The following is a 22,627-nucleotide window of genomic DNA, read 5'->3' on the forward strand; positions in this document are numbered from 1 at the left end:
AAGCACTATTTTATGGATTTTGTTCAGAGCAAACATGTGGTGATGAGGAAATGGCGAAATAACACGGGGGACATTTTTGTCGGGATTGGAGCATGATTTTCTCTTATTCTAATCAGACGATAGCAGCACATTTTAACCTTCTGCATTTAATCCTAGTAACAACTGAAGACTGACCGATATAGGAATTATTATACCAATACTGATACAGAATTTAGAGGGAGACATTTTTCAGTTACTATCTGGATTGGGAGTCATTTTTGTTCAGAATTGACTACGAAAAGGAACTTCTTCTCTCTCGAATAAACTTACTAAAAGATATTTAACATTATTATGCATTGTCAACCAATGCTCTGCTACATGGCAGGATAACTCACGATATTATACGCGATACGTAGCCCATGATAACGATAATACCACTATACAGCAATTTTGCGAAAACTGGTATATTGCAAGACAATCACACCAATGATACATTACGATATCTGATTAACTTCTTTGGCTAATTAGTTTCTGTTCACATTACCCTCTTCCATGTCATAAGTGCCACCGTGAGGAGTCATGAAGAAGTGACACACGAGGGAAATTTGTTAAGTGCGCCATATTTTTGTAAATTTAAATATCGGTATTTAGCATTGAAAATTGTATAGCACGAGTCAGGACGATGATATAATGCCGTAACGATATTTTGTCCCACCCCTGCTGAGGGTGTTGTGAACAATTGAGTTGGAGCACGCTCTCCAGGACAACCAATGGCCACACGATTTCTAAATCACCCCAATCGTTGTTTATTATCATATGTTCTGTTAAAAACGATTTCAAATCAGCATATATTGGAAAAATGTATACACTGATGTAGGGCCGAGCAATTAATTGAAGTTCAATTGAAATCGCAATATGGCCAATCGCAGTTAGGAGGCTGTTAAATGTGTGTAAAAAATACCATCGTGCTGCAAAGATGTTTTGGCTTACACGTCATACACAGACATAAGTAAAAGAATATCCCCTGCAAAAAACACACCATCATCATGTTCTGTTTTTCAATGAAACGACAATAATGATGTCACAACTATAATTCCCTTTTAATTATATTGGAAATGCAATGTAGGTCTAAATAATCACATTTAGATATTTTTTCAAAATTGGTCAGCCCTACAATGATGCATCTGTCGATATCGGCCAGATAATATCGGCCGACCGATATATCTGTCAGGCTCTAGTTACAATCGCGTTAAGATCAAGTGTTTAAGAAGAAGAAAATATACGGGGAAATTCAATGTTTTTACTCCGTTATTAGAAACATGCTACACACACAGGTCTGAGGTACACACATGCACAAACAGGACTCTGTTGACGTGCATTAAGGGAGAGATGTCAGAGTGAGGGGGCTGCACGTGGACATGCATCCCGGGCAGTTAGGGGATTCTGTGCCTTGCTCAAGGGCACCTCGACAGTGCCCAGGAAATGACACGGCACCTCTCCAGCTCCCAGTCTCAATTCCCGTGCTTGGCTCGTAGTGGGACTTGAACCGGACACCCTCCGGTTCAAAAGCCAAGTCCCTACGGACTGAGCTACCCCAAATGGTTACACGCCGTTCTACACCAATCAAAATGTAGCTAAAGCAGGTCAAACTCAAAATTATGTTGCAGAAATAATTCGTAATACTGTATGAATAGCGTCATATTTAACTATTACTACTAGTTACTATAGTTGATGTGAATATTTATACACATATAAAGTTGCTTGTTTTAATATCAAAGGTCTGATACTGTGGAGGGATGAATCCAGATTTGCTGTTAATCCACTGCACTCTAAAATGCTCCTATGTTAACTTAATACCATATGTCCAGCATTAAGCGAAAAGCCATCACACATACATTTTCACATATATCTGAAGCGTAGCACTTGTGTTCCTTCAAGCTGTGCCCTGCGTCTGTAAAGGAAAGACTGCAGATGCAGTGCGAGATATAACACAGGCTAACGGCCTCATTGAGCCTCTCGAGCCTTGGAGTGTGCGCTGTATACATTCTTAGTAATCTCTTTCCAGCCCTGTTGTGTGCTCTGCCAGAAGTGCATATCATGAAACAACTCTGTATACTCTGTGTCAGTCTGCTCCTGTTTTTATCCTTGGACTGCAGCCTACGGACATTGTAGCCTTATTATTTTTACTCGCTTTGTCCCCTCTGAATTGTTCTTGTTTTCTTTATTTCCTTGCTCACTGTAGTTTTTTTTTTTCTATGTCCGCAACCAAGGTGGGTTTGATGAATTCACGTGAAGCCTGTAACCCATCCGTCAGTGAACATACAGGCTAGATGGAGATCAGACCTGAGGAAGGGATGTTTGCTGCAGAGGCTGCCTGCTCTAATCAGAATTCATCGGATCACTCTCTCCTCTCCTCTTTACCCGTCTTTCCACAGAACATAATATGCTTCTTCTTTCTTTTCGTCCCTTTTTTTGTTCTCTTCCTTTCGCTCTCCTTCCCTTTGTTGCCGTCCCTCTTGGTATCTTTCCCGTCTCTCCCTCTCTCTTTGCCTTCTAGACATGCTGAGGTTTCAAAGCTGATGGGTAACTAGAGAACTCCCCTGCTGCTCTCAGATTCCTCCCAGTCATCCTTAGCCAAGAAAAAAAAAAGACACACACACACACACACACACACACAAGCCACACACTATGATGGAATAGAAAAGGGAAGAGACAAGAATAAACAGGTGCAGGGAGAAAGAAAGGATGTGGAGTTTTCGCTCTGCTTGGATGGAGAAGAATTGAATGTGAGTGAAAAAGACAGGGATCGTGATGAAGAGGGAGGACGGAGCCATGGAGAAGGATCCGCGAACAAATAGAGGAAAAGACCCGAGGGGGAGAGAGAGATGGCAAAATCCATCCTGTCTTGTCGATGAGATGTATCATTTTGTCAGCTCAAGTGAATCTCACGAAAGCCACACAGGTAGTGAAGAGGGAGAGGCTGCGTGAGGCCTCTTACCAATCAACAAATAATGTAAATTTGAAGGACTCTCCATGGACCACAGACACGTCCGGGTCCAAGAAGTCCTCGCTTTAGAAATCAAAAATAAACGTCAGGCTTTTGCTAACCGTCTTTCCAAGAGGGATTTCATGTGAGTGACAGTTTTGAGTACCAATAAGCTGATCGCTCATCCCAAAAAGACGAAGATCCTCCACATGTGTCTTGTCAAGCCCCCTTTTTTGAAGCCTCAAGACATTTTGGCGGTCGCCATCTTGGTTTTTTTGGAGCCAGTTGTGACCATATTTGGATTGTACACACATTGTTACGTCTCTAATCTTGTGTACGTGTAATGTTTTGGGGACATGTCAATCACAGGTAGCCACGCCCCCAAAGCATACCCTACTTTATCATCAAATGTACGGGCCGCTGGTTTAGCTCAGTCGGTAGAGCATGCGCCCCGTTTACAGAGGCTGCAGTCCTCGTCGCACTGATCGCAGGTTCGACTCCTGGTCTGCCCGTTATTTGTCATCCCACACGCATTTCCTGACTCGCTTCAGCTGTCCTATAACTAAAGGCCGAAATCAGAAAAAATAAGCTTTAAAAAAAAAAGATTAAATTTACTTTAAATGGGACCACTGTTTTCAAAATGAACACCATGCTGTATCGGACAAGACTTGAAACTACCGATTCAGACTGTAAACTCATCACATGAATGTTCACTGATGCAGTAAATGAACTCAAGTCATTTTTCCCATCTGGTTCCGTACAATGGCACGTATTCTGGCAACAGGTGCAGTCGCCCCCTGCTGGCCATAAGACATAAAAAAAGATGTAGGTTTGGGGCACTTCCTTAGTGACTTCTCTTTTAAATCAAGAGGCTACGTCCACATCTTATATACAGTCCATGGCAGAGGTTCTCAACCTTTGAGACCTCAAGTCCATGTTCGCGACAACGTTGAATAATCAAGGGACTAAAGCCGACCTGTTTGTGCCTTGCGCCTCACTTTGCGCCTGGATTGTGCGCAATCACTTCGCACCAGGCGCTTCAGACCTTGCACTGTGCAATGTGTAAATATTGCCCACTGACTCTCTTAATTTGCCTAGGAACAGATATTATTAAATCTCTGTCACAGGTGATTAAAAAAAACATACTTTAGTCTCAAATGTGTTACTTTAGTTTTTCTCCACGACCTTCTGGCAACCCCCAAAATTATCTCAGGGGTCGCAACCCCCAGGCTGAGAACAACTGGTCTACGGTGATGAACTTCCAACAGTTACACACAATTCCAGCGGTCAGTATGTGACACACCAAACATCCTGCAATCATCAGCCGAGGCCGTGAAGAAGAGGATCAAAAGAAAGAAAATACAGATGGAAAAAACGACATTGCAGACATCTAGAAACCGAACGACGCTGCAGGCCTGGGCCAACCCTGCATGATAGTTATCCCTGTCATCTAAACCTCCCACTGCTGAGATCATTACTTGTATCAAAAAATAGGCACAGCGTTGTTTGCAAGAGCCTCAAGCCAGAAGTGATTAGTGCTGAAGCGATTAGTCGCCCCACAGAAACTCATTCCTGGTGATCAATACGTTTGACAGTTATCAAGCAAAAGTGCAAAACAACTGCTTACTTAAGCTTTTGAAATGTAAGAATTGTTTTTTTCTCTTTTATATAATTGGAAATTGAATATGTGTCGGGTCGGGTCTGTGGAGGAGAAGAAAAGCTGTAGCTGCGGGCTCTGGGAAACATTCCTGGACTTTTCTATACAATAAAAAAAACAATCAAATTAATATTTAATGAAAGGTTGCGGATAACGAGGAGTGACGCTGTGGTATCCACTTTATGTCTTTACAACATGAGCCTCTGCAGTGGTTCTGCCTGCGGGCCTGTCGGAGCCCCAGCTGACTGGGCCCCTTACTGCAAAGCAATGGGGAACGCGTGCTTTACACGGGCATACACCAGCGCACACTGACAACAACACCCAGGTGGGAGCAGGTGCGAAGCGGCTTCACGCACACACCGGCACACTCTCCTCTTCAACAACAGACGCTGTGATTCACCTGAAGTGAGTGGCGTTGTCTGAGAGCTCCCAGGGGGGAAGAATGTGACTCTTAATGAATAATCCTATTAGCACATGAAAACTAACATCTGGCTTGTTCCGAAAGAAGTCGTTCCTTTTATGGGAATTTGTTTTCTGGGTGGATGAGTATCCCCCCTCAAGCGAGCGGGGCCAAGGGAGGCAAATGCCCACTCCACCATTCGCTTGGAAACCCCGCGCTCCCTCCCCTCTCACCCTTACACTCTCTGCCATGTTTTCAAGAAGAGAAACATCTTACAGATAAAAAGAAAGTTTCTTCCTGTGAGCTCTGTCTGTCGCGTGCACGACATCTCCGTTTGATGTAGCTTTGTTCCTTCCTTCCCTTTGCATGTATCTCTGCATTTTTGAGTGATCGTGAACAGGGGTGTCGTGCAAGTGCTCCTTTTTTTTGTGTGCAGCAGAATGATCAGTCCTCCTCCTCCTCTCTACTGGACGTGGTGCAGCCTGATATCTCCTAAAAATAAAGATTAGCTTTGAAGCAGTGGGCCTCCACGTCCATCACTTCTTGACGTGCGTGCCCGGCGCTCACAGGTTAAAGCGAGACGCGCGGGGTATTTCCATCCCTACCCTGTGATTGTGTCTAATTGTATTGCATAAAGCTGCAGGTATGTGCTTTCCATGTCACATCCCTTTCTCTACATGTCTCTCTTTTATCTCCATCTGTCTCCCTCCTCTCAGCGAGCTGAGAGTGAAACAGAGCAGAGGGGAGATGCTATCAGGAGTGCTGATGTGCGATAGGGCTGAGGCGGAGACGCACAGAGCGATGGCAGGAGGCTTGTCGGGATGAGTGGGAGTGACACGCGTTTTGTGCCACTGAAGGACAGCAGAGATGAGAAGAGGGTTCTAGGCAACCACTACTCTCTCTCTCTCTCTCTCCCTCACACACACACAAACATCTAGACACACATGCTCTGATAATCTGTAAAGAGATGGAGACTTCGGCTAGTCTATTAATCAAGATTAGTCTGTAGTTAAGGTCGCCCTGGCTCTCATTAGCTCTTCCTCTTGCTCTCTCCGAACATGCAACAATCCTGCAATTTGCCTTTTGTGTGTTTTATGTAACAGCCGCACAACTGAGAGGAAATGCAGCATCATGCAAGCCCTTGAAAGAACCTCTCGCTGAGCAGAGGAACTCGAGCAAAAAATCCTCCAGGAAGCTGGCCGACAAAGATGTGAGATATTTTACCTGATAGAAGTTTTCCAACTGACTAAATCGCCTTCCCAACTCCAGAACATTCCACAACCGCCGCCTGACATCTGAGACCCCTGAGCTTCAAATCTGTCGGAGATTTACCTCCTGTCATCCGCCGCACGTATTTGATATTTGACCGCCCGACTAAACGGGAAAATCTCCAGTGAAAACATTCCCGCTTGGCTTATCCCGGGCGAGCGCGAGCGGCAGATCCCCTCGGATTTCCCTCCTCCAGAGGTTATTTGGAGTGACTTTCCTGCGTGCGGCGGCAGACTGAGAGGTGAAACAGAGGAAAGGAACAGTGACTCACCTCAGACTGTGGATTACTGACGTGTAGGATGCGATAGCCTAGATCCCTTTTTGTGCCCATGCATGCCCAATTCCTTGTGGGATTATAGGCGAGCTGGAAGAGGAGGAGGCTATGCCATGGTAGAAGTTAAGAGGGCGGGCGTGCAGGAGCAGCAGCAGTAGTTGGAGGAGTTGTTGCACATCGGCGTCCTCTCCTCCAGTGGTGTGTGGTTCCTCTCAGCCCCGGTCAGAGCCAACACTCCCCCTCTCTTTCCCTCCTCTGCTCCGTAACCCCTTTCCTTTCCCTTCTCCGGCACTCACTCACTCACTCACTCACGCACACATGCATACACACTCTCTCTCACACACACACACACACACACACACACGCATGCAGCGGGCTGAACTCCGGACGCCTCAGCGACAGAGCCCACGCAGGCAGAATATCCCCATCGTGCCGCCGCCGCCGCAGTTCTCCTCTCTGGCTTTCTGCGCTTTTCTGCGTGTGTGCGACGGAGTGTGTGTGTGTGGAGAGGAAGAGAGAGAGAGAGATTAGGCAAGAGGGGGAGGGAGCACGGGAGGGAGAGAGAGAGAGAGAGAGAGCAGAGGGAGGAGGGAAGGTTGCAGTGGAGAAAGTAGAGCTCTGGTTTTTTCGGCAGGTTCATGCATCATCTCTTTATCTCGTCGTCACTTCCAGGAGTTTGTTGGTGATCTCGCTTCGGTGTTCACCACAAGCTCCTCGAGAACGTTTCTCTGTCAGAAGCCGAAGAATCGAATTCTAACTTTGATCGGCTCAATTCAGGTTGTTCGCAATTCACTTCGCAGTCGTAGGTGCCGTCCCCATTGAGCGGTTCTTGCGTACCAACCTTCAGAGTTTCATTCATTTCGTGCGATCACAGCTTCTTTTTTTTCAGCGCGTGGGAAGTCGCTTCCATCTGCTAGTTTGCTTGTTTGTCTGATCTCCTCGCAGCTTTTTGTCCATCTGTCCATCTGTAGTAGTTGAAACTGTTTGTCGAAGTTTGTTTTTCGTCTTCTTTATTGTGTTTTCGGTCGCCTGGTTTTGTCTTCAATGATCGAAATAAGTAAGAAAAGGGGGTTTCACTCTTCCTTGAAACTCATCGTGTAGACGTGGAGCTGTTAACGGCTGGTTGGGTGTTTTCGCAGCCGTAGCTCGCCCTCGCTCTCCAGCAGGGAAACCCCTAGTCCTCCTCTCAGCCTCAGGTACCATGGTAATGAGCTGCAGCTCTCCGGACAACAGCTGCACTCCTGTGTGTGTCTTTGTGTTAGAATTATCTTTAATATATCCTCTGTTCTCCAGTAAAGCAGCAGACAAACATCACACAGCCGTCAGTAAAGGCTGACTCACTCGTTCACCATAACTGGGAGCTGAGGGAGGTGAACCAGCGTTTGGGGTGACAATTAAATCCATTCATCAAATGAAAGCTCGTGTAAAGATGCTGCGTCTGTCAGAAGAAACTGGAGTTCAATTATTTTAACTTGAATATAAAACCGTGCTGCAGATAACTTCATTAAAAGTCCATTCATCTTTGTTTAGTGAAAAGTGCTGCGAGGAAAATCAAGAGTTACAACCGGAGCCAACCGTGGACGTCACACATGCGACACTGTCTGGATATCTGGGAAGTGTGCTCCTGTAATAACAGATTATCACCATAGGTGGCGCCAAAGAGAACGAAACTGGGATCTTTTGTATTGTACAGTTACCTGTATGTTTCGTAGTATCAGACGTAAAGGGTTAGACCCAAAGCACTGATTTATGAAGAAAAAATAAAAAATGAAATATGGAGATACGAGGTTTCTGCCAGACAGCAGCAGCAGTATGATAGAAACTCGACATTGAGAGCAAACCCCAAACACATAACCTAATATGTTTATCCAACCGATCATAGAAATGTTTATGTTTTAATGTTGTTTTTTGAAAACCTTCAGTCAGAGAATTGTTTATTTTGATGAAATATAACTGCATGGACTTGTTTATTATTTATTTATTCATCTTTAAAGACGCATGTTGTAAAGAGAAACAATGACCGTATGTAAAGATCGAAGATGCTTTAATACACTCCGGAGCGGGCGCTGCCATCTAGCATATTTGGAGTCTGCGTAGGTGAGATTGGCTCACGTCCTGCCCCTTCCGCGAACCAAAGCACACATTTAACTTACTGGAAAAAATGGCAAAGATCCCTCATGTCAGCACATTTAACAGCAGAACAGCTTCTTTGTGTTGGTCTGAAGCAGACGTTCACAGATATGGAAACTTCAATGACTGTAGTGATTGTTTTAGTTACGTCTCCTCTCGCCGTTCCTCCTCTACTCTGCTGATCCGAAAGCTACAGGAGCCGGATTGGTCAGCAGAGATGTCAATCATCCTTTTTACAGCATCAAATAACTAATTAAAAATAAACGTCTTACTTGAACGGAAATCAGCATGATAAGAAGTAACTATAATGACAGAAACCATGGTTGAGAAACATTTATTTGATGTGTATTTTGATTTTATAGTTTGACACATGTCCCATCTTTGAACATGGAGGAGGCGGGCTTTATGACCTATACTGCAGCCAGTCAGCAGGGGGCGATAGAGAGGGTTTGGCTTCACTTTAAGGGAGCTGTCATGTCGTCCATCTTTTTATACAGTCTGTGGTTTAAATCCAGATACATCACGCTTAATTACACGGAGACGTATGTGAGAAATCATCTTTGTATGGGCATTTAACGGCATAAAATCACCTTTCAGGCTCCACTTTTATCATTGCTATGTTTGTCATAACATTGTAGCAGAACAGGAGCAGGAGAACACCTGATAAATAAAATAATAATGTTGGATTTTTTTTTTCTAAATACCACAGTGCTGCTGTTTGTTTCTGACCAGTGTGCGGTTGCAGGAATTGTGTGACCGCTCAGCACACAGATCGATTGCAGGCAGCAGGGCAGCTGATCCAGCTGTGGAAGAAAGTCCCAAAAAATGTTTCTAGAATGAAGAATCAGACGTGACTGAATTACAGCCGAGTCCGTTTCCACACATCCGTCCTCCACGCCTCCTCCCCTTGTTTCTCCCTCTCAGCCAAACATGAGAAAGTTCCTCTCTTCCTCCCCGTCGCCTCGCCTCGCTCCTCTACAACGTGACATGAAATTCCCTGCTCCCTGACTGAAGGTGCTGAACGCTGCACTCACACTCACAACACGTTTTCTTTTTTTATGAGCCTCGCTTCTTGTTTTGGAGTGACGGAAACATTTCTGCCTCGCAGCCTTGTTATCGCCCTGCGAGGCGACGACAAACTGCAGCTTTGACACATTAGAGAGCTGAATAATGCTTTGACCTCGGAGCATCTTTGTGCTTTGGCAAGTGTTTTAGATGTGAACTCAGGGTTAATGGCATTTGTTTAATGGATAAAAGTCCCCTGCTGTATGTGGGGTTTGAATAAGCTCAGCCTGTCTGTCTCTTGTTGGAATCTGCTGGCTGATCTGCTTGTGTAAGCAAACTGTTTCTCAGATGGATAAACCGGTGGCAGCGGAGGAGTCAGTGGAGTGACTCCGCTCGCATATCGATTTCATTACCTCAAAGCCGAGCCCTCGGGGGACGTCTATTTGATGTCCTTGTCCCCCTGCGTGTTAGGTATAAGCAGTGCTGTGGTCAAAGGAAGATGCGCTTCCAGAGCCTGTTGGCATTGTCACATTCAACAAAGAGTCTCGACTGTCACCAACAAGTACAGGAGATATTGAAGAGGATGATCATTCTAGGGAGGCCTAAATCAGTCCCTCCGATGTTGCGTGAATTGACACAAACATTTTTCGCAACCTTTCTACTTCTCCCAACAAATTTGACCAATCACCATGTTTCCCTCGCACACATCCATAACCATAAATCGGATACTCAACGTCTTCTTGGGATCGTTTATCCATGTTTCCGTGCTGATGACTGTTCGCCGTCCACTCAGCCACTTCCGGATGCCTTGTGTTGAGTTTACTGACCAATAAGAGGCGGTGTTGCAAATGTGAGTCACTGCTGATCTTAAATAGCGTTTGTGCAGTGAGTAAGTAGTAATAGTCTCTTATCAATGCTTTTATACGAGCCCAGCTTTAAGTATAACTAGTAGAGCTGCATGAATAACGAGTACATTCTCCCTGTGCATACTGACAGCATTGTAATGAGCACACGCAGTGCGAAATTTAATGGAGATTTACTTTAGTTTCATTTTACTTTTACACGTTTAATTCGGCATCCTGTCACAGAAAAATCAACAGCTCGCTCAGCCAATAGATGGCTTTATTGGAGCGTTTATCCAAGTTGCTCAAAGTGGATGTGTAATGTGATACACGGGGGGAAAATCGCAAAAATTGTCGCAAAATCAGGCAACTCAATGACAGAAAACACAGCATAATCCTGAAGAATTACAGAGAGGATAAAAGGAGGTGTACGTAACTGCAGCATCCCCAGTAAAAATGCACTACAAGCCCAGTAAGAGCAATTCAGTGATGTATTAGAGTAATCTAGAATCTTCTTAATGTCTGCAAACCTTGTGTGAAGCTGACTGTATCACACATCCCTCCCTATTGTCACCCTCACACTGCTTTTCCTCAGCTCACACTGCTGACACGCTCGAAGTGGTGCTGCACCCTCCCTGCCTGGTCCGCCCATATCCCGTACTTTTTCTTTTTATTATAATATCTTCTGCAGCTTAAAAAGGACGCTTACAATGTCCACTCTCTGCATGCAAAAACATGCACATACTTCTTCATCAAAAACTTTGATCCTCCTCTTTATTCCGGCGCCTTCTGCAAATGCGCCCCCCTTTCCCGCATGTTGTTAATTGTTATGCAGCTTCGGTGCTTATTCTACACGGATTTAAATGTTGACTTATTTGAAAATTTGAAAAAAAACTGCCTGTGGCTCAGTCAAAGTGATGCATCTTCCACTGTGTAAAGGATTGTGAGTCAGAGCAGCCCTATACGCTTGCAGTGCTGCATGCTGCAAACTGGGACCAGATGTAGGAGGACATCCTGGTATTTTTGGTAATCTGCATGCAACAAACATGTCTAGCACATTTCTAATATTTTTTCTGGGAAACTTAAGTGTATAAAAGTATGAAAATTGGAATTAAGCCTAGATTTCCTTGATTATCTCTTAGTCCTCGTTTCTTTCGCTCAAAAAGAAACCTGCCTGGGGCGCCGGTTCAGCTCACGGGTCCCCTATGCAGAGGCTACAGTCCTCGATGCAGCGCAGCCTGGTTCGACGCCCTCCCTCGGCCCTTTGCCGCATCATCCCCACTCTGTCGTCCCCTGTGTCTGACACTATCCTCCGTCCTCTCTCTCTGAATAAACGCATAAAAGGCCCAAAAAAAAGAAACTTTCCACCAAAATCCTCAAAATACTGATTCTCATATACGTCCTTATACAACTATGTTTTCAGTAGCCTCAATGTCGCCACTCCAATCTGTCCTCTGGGATTGTGAGTGCATTCATCCACACAGAGAACATTAGAGTGTGAAGTACGGAGCCACGTTGCTAGATGGAGAAGAGAGCTGTCAATTTATTGTGGCTTAGATCTCTCTGCAGTCGTGGAAGAGAAAAGGAAAGTTTTGTGTGTGTGTATGTGCGCGCGCACGCTTGTGTTTCCGCTGACAGCCTGATATGATGCGTCTGCCGTGCAGCAACGTTGCCCCAGCGAGTCTCCGAGTGAGGAGCTGAAATTGTGCCCAGCAGATACGTCAGCGAGAGTCTGTCCCCATCTGCTGCAGTCTTTTGGTCTTTTCATCAAACGCGTGTACAAAGCCGGCGCCGAGTCTGTCCAAAAAAAGCATCGGGAGGATGAGGAGGGTTAAAGTGAAGCTCAGCAGAAAGAAGAGTGTGATGCCAGTAATATGAGGGGGGTTTATATCATGATTGTATCTTATTACCCCTCGTGCTGTCCTCATTTTCTGTTTACACCCCTTGTCCTTTGGGTAAAAAATGACCCGCCTCGGCTAAACCCCTAAAATAAAGAAGTCTACTTTAAACGAAATATATTTTAAATGAAGAAACAACTTTTTGAATATTGTTTTTTTCCCTCTTTGCAGGGAAGAAATCATGTATTTAATAAATTAACTCTACTTGTTCTTAGTACAACACACCAGTCATAAGTCTTGTATTTACTAAGGTATAGCTAAACTGTATAATTATCATTATGACTGTTATTGATTTAAGTTGTGACTATTATTTTTTACAAATAGCAGAAAATGCTTTTAACTGTATTTTATAAAAAGGAAACAATGAAAACATGAACATAACATTTCCTTCTTGGTGATATCGTCTCTTACCTTCTTCAACAAAACCGTCTCTTCCAACAAGACAATAAAAATCAGGTCTCAGGCCTGTGTGACACTGAAATGTGTGGTCATGGCTTTAGCAAAGGGAGAACTGCATGTTCTCTCATGAGCTCCGCTTTTATAGCAGATGACACCACTTTGATGGTATTCTTCACTGGTAAACAATGCTGTGAAGAAATGTTTTATTTTGTCTGAAATCAAGTTTATGTGTCCTGTTAAATATTTGAACTCTGAACACGAGCAGGGTCAAGGAGGAGACAAGATGCACCTGCACTACAATGTTTTACTTTGGTCTCAGTTCAATCAGGAGCACCCACAATCTGTTGTGTATGTGTGTGTGCGTGTGCTAGATAGAGAGAGACAGTATTTGCTTGCAGGTGGGCTCCTCTGAGGATGTTTAAAGTCGAGGTGAAATGACAAATGTCATTTTAATCCTTTTTGATCAAATCTCCGGTAATATTGTGCATCTATTTGACAAGATAGGCCAAAAAAATACAGAAAATCCTTAATCTTATATCCGATCATTTTTCTTCCGCTAAAACTAAATTTCACGCGTGCTTACGTAAGTTAGCACCAAACAATTTCATTTGGAGCCAGAGTCTGCCAGAGTAGAGATCGGCGGGTGGACCCACTGTAGCCACTTCCGCTAGCTAAAACACACACTTAACTTACCAAAAAACAGCAATGATCCCGCACGCCGGCATGTTTAACAGCAGAGCAGCTTCTTGTGTTGGTCTGAAGCAGACGATCACAGATATATATCTTCAATGACTGTAGTGATTGTTTTAGTTACGTCTCCTCTCACCGTTCCTCCTCTACTCTGCTGATCAGGAACAGATCGGCTGGAGGAGCCGGATTTGTCAACAGAGCTGTCAATCATCCTTTTGACAGCATCAAATAACTAATTAAAAATAAACTTGGAGCTCATTTTTGACCCATAAGACAGCACAGGGGGTTTAAGTAGAGGGCAATGAAGTGTCGGGGTACCTGCAGCATAAGAATAGCATCAAGTGTTTTTTATTAAGGGGAATATTTATCCAAATTTGATCTTTTTAAAGGTTTGAGTAGCTTGAATTAAAACATCAGGGAGCCTGCAGCTTCTTTTTAGCACATATTGCAATAGTCCGCTCTGTCCTATTTTCCAGAAGTGTCAGAAACAGTCTGATTTCCTGTCTCTGCCTCAGGCCCCGCGTCTGCCAGCAGCTAATTCACAGCATGAATCGCCTCCAACCACAATATTTTAAGCTGGTTTTGACCTTTGATAACAAATAGTCCGCTTTATCCGGACAGCATGTTATGGCTCCGAGACATGACAATGCTTTATTGACCTACAGAAAAAAAAATCCCCGTCATGCTCCAGTCCATCCGCACAATCTGCCACACTGCCCAGGCAAGAGTCGGTAACATTTATTTCCTTTCCAGCGAATGATAAATGCTCGGCTTTGGACGCCCAGGCTTTTCTTTTGAAGGAAATGTCCTTGGCTGAACGGGGTTTCCTGTATAAATTAAGGTGTCTGTTCAGGGAGGTATAATGCTTTGATGTGTTAGAGTGTGAAAGTGCCTCCTGAAGCTTGTCTGACTTGGATGCTGTCCGCGTGAATGGCAGAACGGGTCACTTTCATGGCCGGCTGCCCAGGTCCTCCGTGCTTATTATTTATCCTTATGTATTCTGAAGTGTTTATTTGGACGTCACAAAGCATTACGCGTGAGCCTGCCGAAGAAGAAAATGAAGTGTGAATGGTTTCAGCTGACTGCGAACAAGTCCTTCACTCGTTTCCGTTGGCTGACCCGCCCGCCTGCCACCTTGTTGGCCTGATGTCGGAGCCAAGTGGGCTCGCTGTTGAGTCCTGCAGCGGCGGCCAAGTACCTCGCATGTGTCAGCTCTGCCTCCCTTTGACAGCCCAGTCTGAAAAGTGCTGCTTCTGTTCTGCCCTCTTTTATTATTTGCCCGCTTTGTTAGTATGTTGGTGATGGTGCTGCATAGAGAAAAGAGAGGATTTATCCCCCTGGTACCGACGCACTAAGACACAACACACTATACAATCATTTTAGAGCAACTGCGTCATGTAATTACTGCCCCTTTAAAACGCCAAAAGCACACCATTGTGTTAAAATCAAGTCTTTGTTCTGATAAAGAATAGCTTTATTATAGTAAATGCTTTTGTCACATGCATTTCATTTGAATTCTGTCCTACAAATCTGTTTGTTTTACAAATTCCAAATGAATGAAAATGAGTCATAAGGATCAATTATTATATTCACAGCTCCAGAAAGATGAAGAGACCACTGCTTTACCCTGGTTCTACTATTTATAGATTTGTTTCTGTGCAAAATGAACTTTAGTTCCTATTTCAAACAACATTTCTTCCTACTTCCAAATCAAATATTCTCATTGAGGTCTTTTATTTGCAGAAAATGATGACAAAAAGATGTTTTTCAGACCTTTCGCTTTCATGCGTCTCGGCATGCTCTCCACCAGTCTTTCATGTTGCTGCTGGGTGACGTTGAGCCAACAGCTCGGCTCTGTTGGATGGATTGTAGCCATCCATTTTCCTCTTGATCTCATTCAGGAGGCGTTCAGTGAGGTTCAGATCTGGATCGGGCTGGCCATGAGATGCAGAGAAAGATGCTGATTTAAGGACAATTTGGAGTGGTCTTTTTTCCAGAGCTTTATGTAACACCTAAAAGCAGAACACTGTTGCTTTTAATATCAGTAGTAAAGTTTCATACTCTGGTTTGATCATTATTAAAGAGGGGGTATTCTGCTGTTTCACATTTCAATGTCATATACAATGTTGGATGTTCAGACTAAACGTGGGTGAAGTTTCAAATATGTAGGTTAAAGTATGTTGGAGTAATCCCCGGCTAAAAAAGACTCGGTCTGCAGGCTGCTGTGAACACTTGCTTTCAGAGAGACTCCCCAGACACTTCACTTTGTGATGTCACAAAGTGGAGGAACTCTTTTTGGGCATCTGCCAGAGACACAGCGGAACTTCCTGCCCCTGGCACATTTCAAGGACACGCCCTAACCCTCAGTCCTAATGTTTTTCACTCCACCACTCTGCTCACACAGCTCTGCTCGACAAGTTGATTAAGAATGTTGGAGAAAGTTTCTTTGGCTGTGAAGGAAAGACATCAGTGTTTACTTTCCCAAAGGACGAGAGCAGCAGACATTTATTTCAAATCTCTCTCTTTGCCGACAACTCGGCCACAGGGTAAGAGGCGTGCCTCAAACACTGAGTTCTGTCCCTCGGCAGGCCTCAGAGAGCCGGCCAATCAGATGAAAGTGCGGCTTGTAGGGGCGGGGTTTCTTAAAGAGACAGCTGATGGAGTCGTTTCATGCAGAGGCTGTATGACGGCCTGCACAGAGCACCAGTGTGAGAAAAGTGTTTTTTAAACTGTAAATTATGCTAAGCTACTCCACAGGTATCACAGAGTGACATATGAAGCTTGATATTAGCATAATACCCCCCCTTTAAGTGACATATAGTTAGTCTTAGTTTTATCTACTCCTTTTCTATCTGTGAAACCATTTCACCTTTTCATTTGAATTCTCCTCGTAGAAATCACCTCAGTGGAATTTCTTGACTCTCCAACAATGCTATACGCTCTCTGAGTGATGAGGCAAAGTGAGGAGAATACAAATTGAGATCTAATTGTGTGCTGTTGTTCCGTCCTCCTTCACTCAATGCCTCGCTTTTACTCAGGAGGTCTTTTCTCTTCTCATTCAAACCCTGCGTGACTTCACTGTGGATCTCCTGTGTTTGCATAGAACGAGTGTCTTCATCCGGCTCAGTGGCCATGGGAGACTATCTCTTCTCCTTGCTTACGTGATTTTCGCCGTAATGAGCCAGCAAATTCCCATTTTATCAGACTTGAAGCTAATAGAGAGAAATAAGGGAGTAATTTTAATCCCTGTTGGTCATCGCCCCCATCTTCCTCCTTTCTTCATCTCTCTCTCTTCAGTTTTCTCTCCTCCAGAGACGGTGCGAGGCTCCGTCTTCATCCCTCCAGAGACCGCCGCGCCGTCTCCCCATCGGCTTAATTAAAGGCTTAAAACAATGCCGCCGTGTTTATAAGGCGACCCTTCACTACTAGAGCAAACATCAATTTCTGCTTCTCAGCTGTCAGGCGCTAAAGTGAGATGAATTATCAGAGAGATGCGAGCCAGAGAGCGACGAATGATGGATCTGGCCCTGCCCTCTAATCGCAGCTTTTTTATTTCGTCTAAGATTCTGCCTCATTTGCCCTCGAACGTAAGATTGATAAGGAGGAAGGGTTTCGGAAATCTGCAGCATCTGGACTCTGTGATGGATATCGATAGTAAAGTTTTAGTTGATTGTTGTTTGGCGTGGAGATGTTTCAACAGACGAACACTTGAAATAGATGAAATCTCAATGGGTGGCCATTAAATGATTGTCTTCGGGAAGCAATTTTGTTCTGTCCTTCATCTCCAGCAGAAGCTCAATGATCCATCACAAAGTGGTGGTTTCTTTCTCTTCTCACCATCTTTGTATTTAAAGTCATGAGCTTCAAATCGCTTCCTTGTTTGTATTTTATTTATTTAAGGTTCCCTTCATGACAATCACTCGATAGGTTACCTTATTGTGCCAGGAAAACGGCACTTTTAGGCATTTATCATCATTTTGCATCATCACTGACAAGTGTGGTGTTTTATACCCGCCATTGTTATGTCCATCACCTCAGCGGCAAAGCAAAGAGGCATCGGATCATGAGACATTTGGCAAAAAAAAGTGGCCATTCTTTAGTCCAATCAATCAAAATATTCCTTGACAAAAAATGGTTTCTTTTTTTCATCCATCCAACAACTTTGTTTCTTGTGTATGGTGAAGATTTAAGCCTCTCATTGCTCTAAGAACGGTTCTAGACTTTTATCCTTGCTGATTAAAGCTGCGTTTCCACCACAGAAACTTCCACCAGGGATTAGGGACTTTAGGAGGAACTCAATCGCAGCTACCAGAGTCTAAATAATGTCCAAGGGACAAAAGGTCCCTGCTATGGGGGGTAGTTCTTTCTTCAAGTACAGGGACTTTCAACGCTCAACATTTCGATGTGGTTGAGTACTTGCAGCATTCAAAAGACTCTTTACATCCATCCATTCTCTATACCGCTTATCCTGTTCAGGGTCACAGGGGGGCTGGAGCCTATTCCGGCTGTCATAGGGCGAGAGGCGGGGTACACCCTGGACTGATCGCCAGTCAGTCACAGGGCTGACACATAGAGACAGACACCCTTTCACGCTCACACTCACAATAGATGAACACGTCTGTGGACTGTAGGAGGAAGCCGGAGTACCCGGAGGGAACCCTCGCATGCCGTGGACAACATGCACACAGAGAGGCCCACTTCGCCCAAACTGGGATTCGACCTAGGAATGAAGCCTCCAGACTCTTAACACCATAATGGAAACGCAGACAAAATGAACTGTAGGAACCTTTTAATCCATCGATGCTTTTTATTACCAGCTGCCAAGTACTTTTGGTGCAAACGAGGCTTCATGTGTTTGTTTGATTGGTATTGAGGGTCATATTTGTATCACTAATGAAGGAACTTCTTTCATATTCTAAAAACATGCAGTTATTCTTAAAGTAATCTTGTTCTATAAAAGTACAATTATGTCTTCTTCACAAGGATTTCCATTTCTGTTCCTGTTTCTTGCCTTGTGGTTGTTAGTCGTTCCTGTTCAGAAGCCAGCTGAAGGTGTTTTCCCAGTTTCTCCTCTTTGGAGCTCCTCGGTGTTTAACATCCCTCCATCACACGCACCAGATTTCACGGATTGTTTTCTTTCCCTCTCCTCAGAGAAAAAAGAAATAAACACATTGTCATTGCAACAGTCCCAGCGGTATGAAAGAGCGATGAAGCATGATGGGACAGGCTGGCCTTTGAGTTCTTCTGGTTCAGGACTCCAATGGACCAGCGGAGTCAGCTACACGACAGCGACGGCCTCCGCACGCCTCCTCTTCGCACCCAGAGGAGAATACCCGAGCTCTTCCATTCGCCGTCATGCATCACGTCTCTATTTCACGCGTTCCTCCTTAACAGCTGGTGCGGCATGTGTTCCCGTTCCACATTTAGCTCTTAATTGCAGCATGGCGAAGGAACTGAATTCCCCTTTCTGGGAGGGAATCTCTGTCTGCGTCTTCAGCTCTGAAACCAAACCAAGCCCGGGAACAAGGAAAGCTAGATCCCTTTACCTCCATTTAATTCACCATCAGGATATGCCAGCTCATCCTGCCGCCTCTGGCTACAATTACATTTGTTTGGAAGCTTAAGATTCATTCATGAGCAACACATTACAGCAATAAAATCAATGGTTACATTGGCGTATGCATGCCAGTGCTGTTGGCAGTCTTGATTGAACGTTGGGAGTAAGCTTAAGGGGCTTATGCTACTGTACGAGGCGCTGCAGTCCCACACTGAGGCTTACAGCGTGTAAAGTTTGCTCTGAAGGCTCTTTATCTGGAGGATTCATTCACAGCTAAAGAGATGGGAAGAAAGAATGAACGCCGGATGCCCTCCAGCTGATCTAGTCTCTCCAGTCTGCATGAGGGGAGGTGCAAATGACTTCTTAAGACTGCTGCCTGCTTTGAAGCTCTTGCTCCTTTTTATTAATAAAGTGACAGTCCAATGGGAGGGGAATTGCACCGCCCCTCATGCCAATTACACTCGAGGATCTGGGAAATTAGAGTGTTAATGAAGAAAGATGGCTTCAACAACCCACCAAAAAAAACAAGGCCTTGAATAATCCTGCGTTTACCAGGGAACTATAAATCTTCCCCTCCAAGACGAACGCCGCCAGCTCGCCTTCAACCACATACTCGTGATTAACTCCATCCTTTGTTCTCTAGTTAAGAGAATAAGATGCTGCCTCTTTGCTCGCTTTAAACACACTCGTCTCTTTGCTTCGTTCTAATCAGGCTCCGTCTCAGTTTGTTCTCCGTCTGTAATGCTGAAGAAGGGAGGCTAACTGAGGCTTACATGCCCTCGCAGATGAAAGCGCCTTGCCCTCTGTGCTTTAGAAAACATTTCCATATTTATTTAGCATGAGTCACACTGGTTCCTGTGAAGCATTACCGAGCGGGGAGTGAAGCCGTCATTGGCGCCACGTATTACAGCAAAGAAAAAGCAAAAGAAACATGAATAAAATATGCTCGCATTAGTGTTTGATTTGGTGTTTTATGCATAAGATTGTGGGTGTTGACGTGGTAAGACTTGTTGCGCATATTTTTTAAGCAATGATTAACTTTTATTGACAAGTAAGCAAAGAGCAACCACAAGAGAGAAACTGTAGGGAAAGGTGAGGTGAGGTAAGAGTGTGTGTGTGTGTGAGTGTTCAGCATCGCTTCAGCTCTGCTGTGCTTCGGTGGGTCAAGCCTAATTACAGCTCAAGGAGAGGTTCTCCAGCCAAACAGAGTGCCGCGTGAGGATTAACTACCATGAAGCAGCTGAGTTATATCCGTCGCATGAGGGATGCACTAATAGCATCCTCGCTCCACAGAGGTACCTGTGCCCAGAGTAAAGCCCCAACCTGAGCTGTGTTATGGAATGATACTGAAACACGTTAGCATTACTTGAATCCAGGTGATTTTAACCGTAGACTTATATAGAACAGTTAGTCTTTAAAGAGGTGTCGAATGATCCGTTTCTTATAGGTCACCTCTCTTGCTAGCGCTTGTAAAAGATGTATATTATACACTGTTGAAAAGGTCAGTCTCAATCCAGCTACATGGTTTCTTAACTTCAGTAGCTTTTGACTCGGAGGTAGACGTTCACCCGTGCTGCTTGCGCATCTCAATTCTTATCAAACCTTAGATTTATTCATCTGGATGTTCTTTCATGCGTTCAGTGACAACGCACTTTTAATTACTTTCTCTTATCTTCTGATGTATTTTCTTTGATTAGCTGGTTGCGGTGAAACTGTCTGGAGGTATTTAAATTATAACACTGCAGGCTGATCTTATTCTTCTCAAGTAGTTTATGTAAATGATGACTTGTTGTTGAGATTCATTCTAAATTTGCATATCATCTTTTGTTTGGTTAATAAGAGCCTAAAGTACACACCAATAACATCATCTCTCTAGAGTTGTTCTGATACCAATACTAGTATTATACCCCTTTTCCCACCGAACCTGGCGTGTTGACTGGAAGACCCGCTAATGAATGTTGATTGTCTCTTTTCCCATTGCCAGTGGAGTATACTCCTTCTGGTCTCTTTTCTGCTGCGTCACTGTCTGACGTCATTAAACAAAAGTACGCACAAAGAACTTACATTATACTCTTTAGTAAGCAGCATGGAGGCCATTGAAGATGTGACGGTGGTTAGGTCTTTATTGTATCTGTTACTCATTCAGTCTGTTTATCAAACTCGGCACCGACAAATTTGGAACGATGTGCGAGCGCTGCTCAGACGGAGTTGGGCGGCAGCATCGCGCTTGAAAGGCAGCGGAGATTAGTGTTTCAAGCCCAGGTTTTGTGTTCTTATTTATGACAGTCGGAGCTGAGGCGAGGTCTACTGCAGAGTCATCTGACCCGGGTTTGAATGCCGATTGTAACCTTTCCCACTAAGCAAAAAAGCCGGGTCTTAGTGGGTTTTTTGACCAGTGGGAAAGCGGCTTTAGAAACACTCCAGTACAACCTGTACGCAGAGTCGGGTATTAGCAAGTAAGCTAGCACCGATCCAATAAAGTACTTTAAAGTGCCCCAAAAAAACAGCCGGTTTCTTCTTCACCGAAGCAGGAGCCGACACAGAAATGATACAAAGTATGGCTGCAACTAGCTACTACTGTTTAAATGTGGCAAAGAAGAACAGTGTGTTGCTAGCAGAGAGTAAAACGTTAAGCTAGCAAAAAGTTAGCAATCAGTGGTTTTCCTCTGAAATAATTTAGGGCTCTTCATTTAATGTAAGATAATTAAACCCACTAAAAACACATAATTAAAAAGTTTACAATTTGTGTTTCTCTTCGGTGGACCAAGGATGTCAGCAGGAGCAATTAGCCAAACTGCTACCGCTAACGTTTGTTTAGCTTGTCTGTAGTTGCTTAGCTTGTTATGATGTTAGGATTCCTTCTATGTACTGAGCCTGACTTTAAATGTTAGCAAGCATATTAACTTCATACAGGGTCAGTAGTTTTTCCTACGGCTGTTATGTAATGATAATAATATTATTATCACACTAATATTGGAGGGTTGGCTACTTGCTAACACTCAGGTCTTGGTATCAGAATCGGTATCGGAAAGGAAAAATCGAAACAACTCTACTTCTTACTTTTCTTATGTTCGTGTTTGATCACTTGGTAGCTGATTATCATTTGTACAACTACTTTCTGAAATCAACCCATTGTCAGAAGCGGTACATGTTCCATCCAATCACACTTATGTTCAAGGAGGGCCTTTCCAAACTCTATTTCCTCCCATTTCCTGCTCTTTTCTCCTCGACGTGTCAGCCTTTGTCCACACTCGTCCCTGTCATGACACTTTACAGGCAGCGCAAATCCCCCTCCACCCTGCCCTCCACACGTTCTTCTTCTTCTTCTTATCTGCTCTCCTCAGCACACGTACAGCCTGCTAACCAGAGCCAGGATAGCGCAGAGCAAAGTAAAGACAGCACTTTAGGGACTTCTCGGGCATTATAATCAGCGGAGACAAAGAGCTGGGGAGTGCAGGGCAGTAGGTTAATGAGATCAGCCACAGAGAGAGGGCGTCTGCCTTTCCGAACCTGGGAGGCCAGGTCTGCTTCAGCACTCAGA

General features: G+C 44.3%; 1 protein-coding gene across 1 annotated transcript in view; it reads left to right on the forward strand.

Moving 5' to 3' along the window:
• The window catches only part of dock1 (dedicator of cytokinesis 1), a 248,180-nt gene that overhangs the window by 136,562 nt on the left and 88,991 nt on the right, over positions 1 to 22,627 (forward strand). The window lies entirely within an intron of this gene.

Source organism: Semicossyphus pulcher, unplaced genomic scaffold (genome assembly GCF_022749685.1).
Source record: "Semicossyphus pulcher isolate SPU_LCO1_2020_fin unplaced genomic scaffold, fSemPul1.0.p SCAF_16, whole genome shotgun sequence".
Lineage (NCBI taxonomy): Eukaryota > Metazoa > Chordata > Actinopteri > Labriformes > Labridae > Semicossyphus > Semicossyphus pulcher.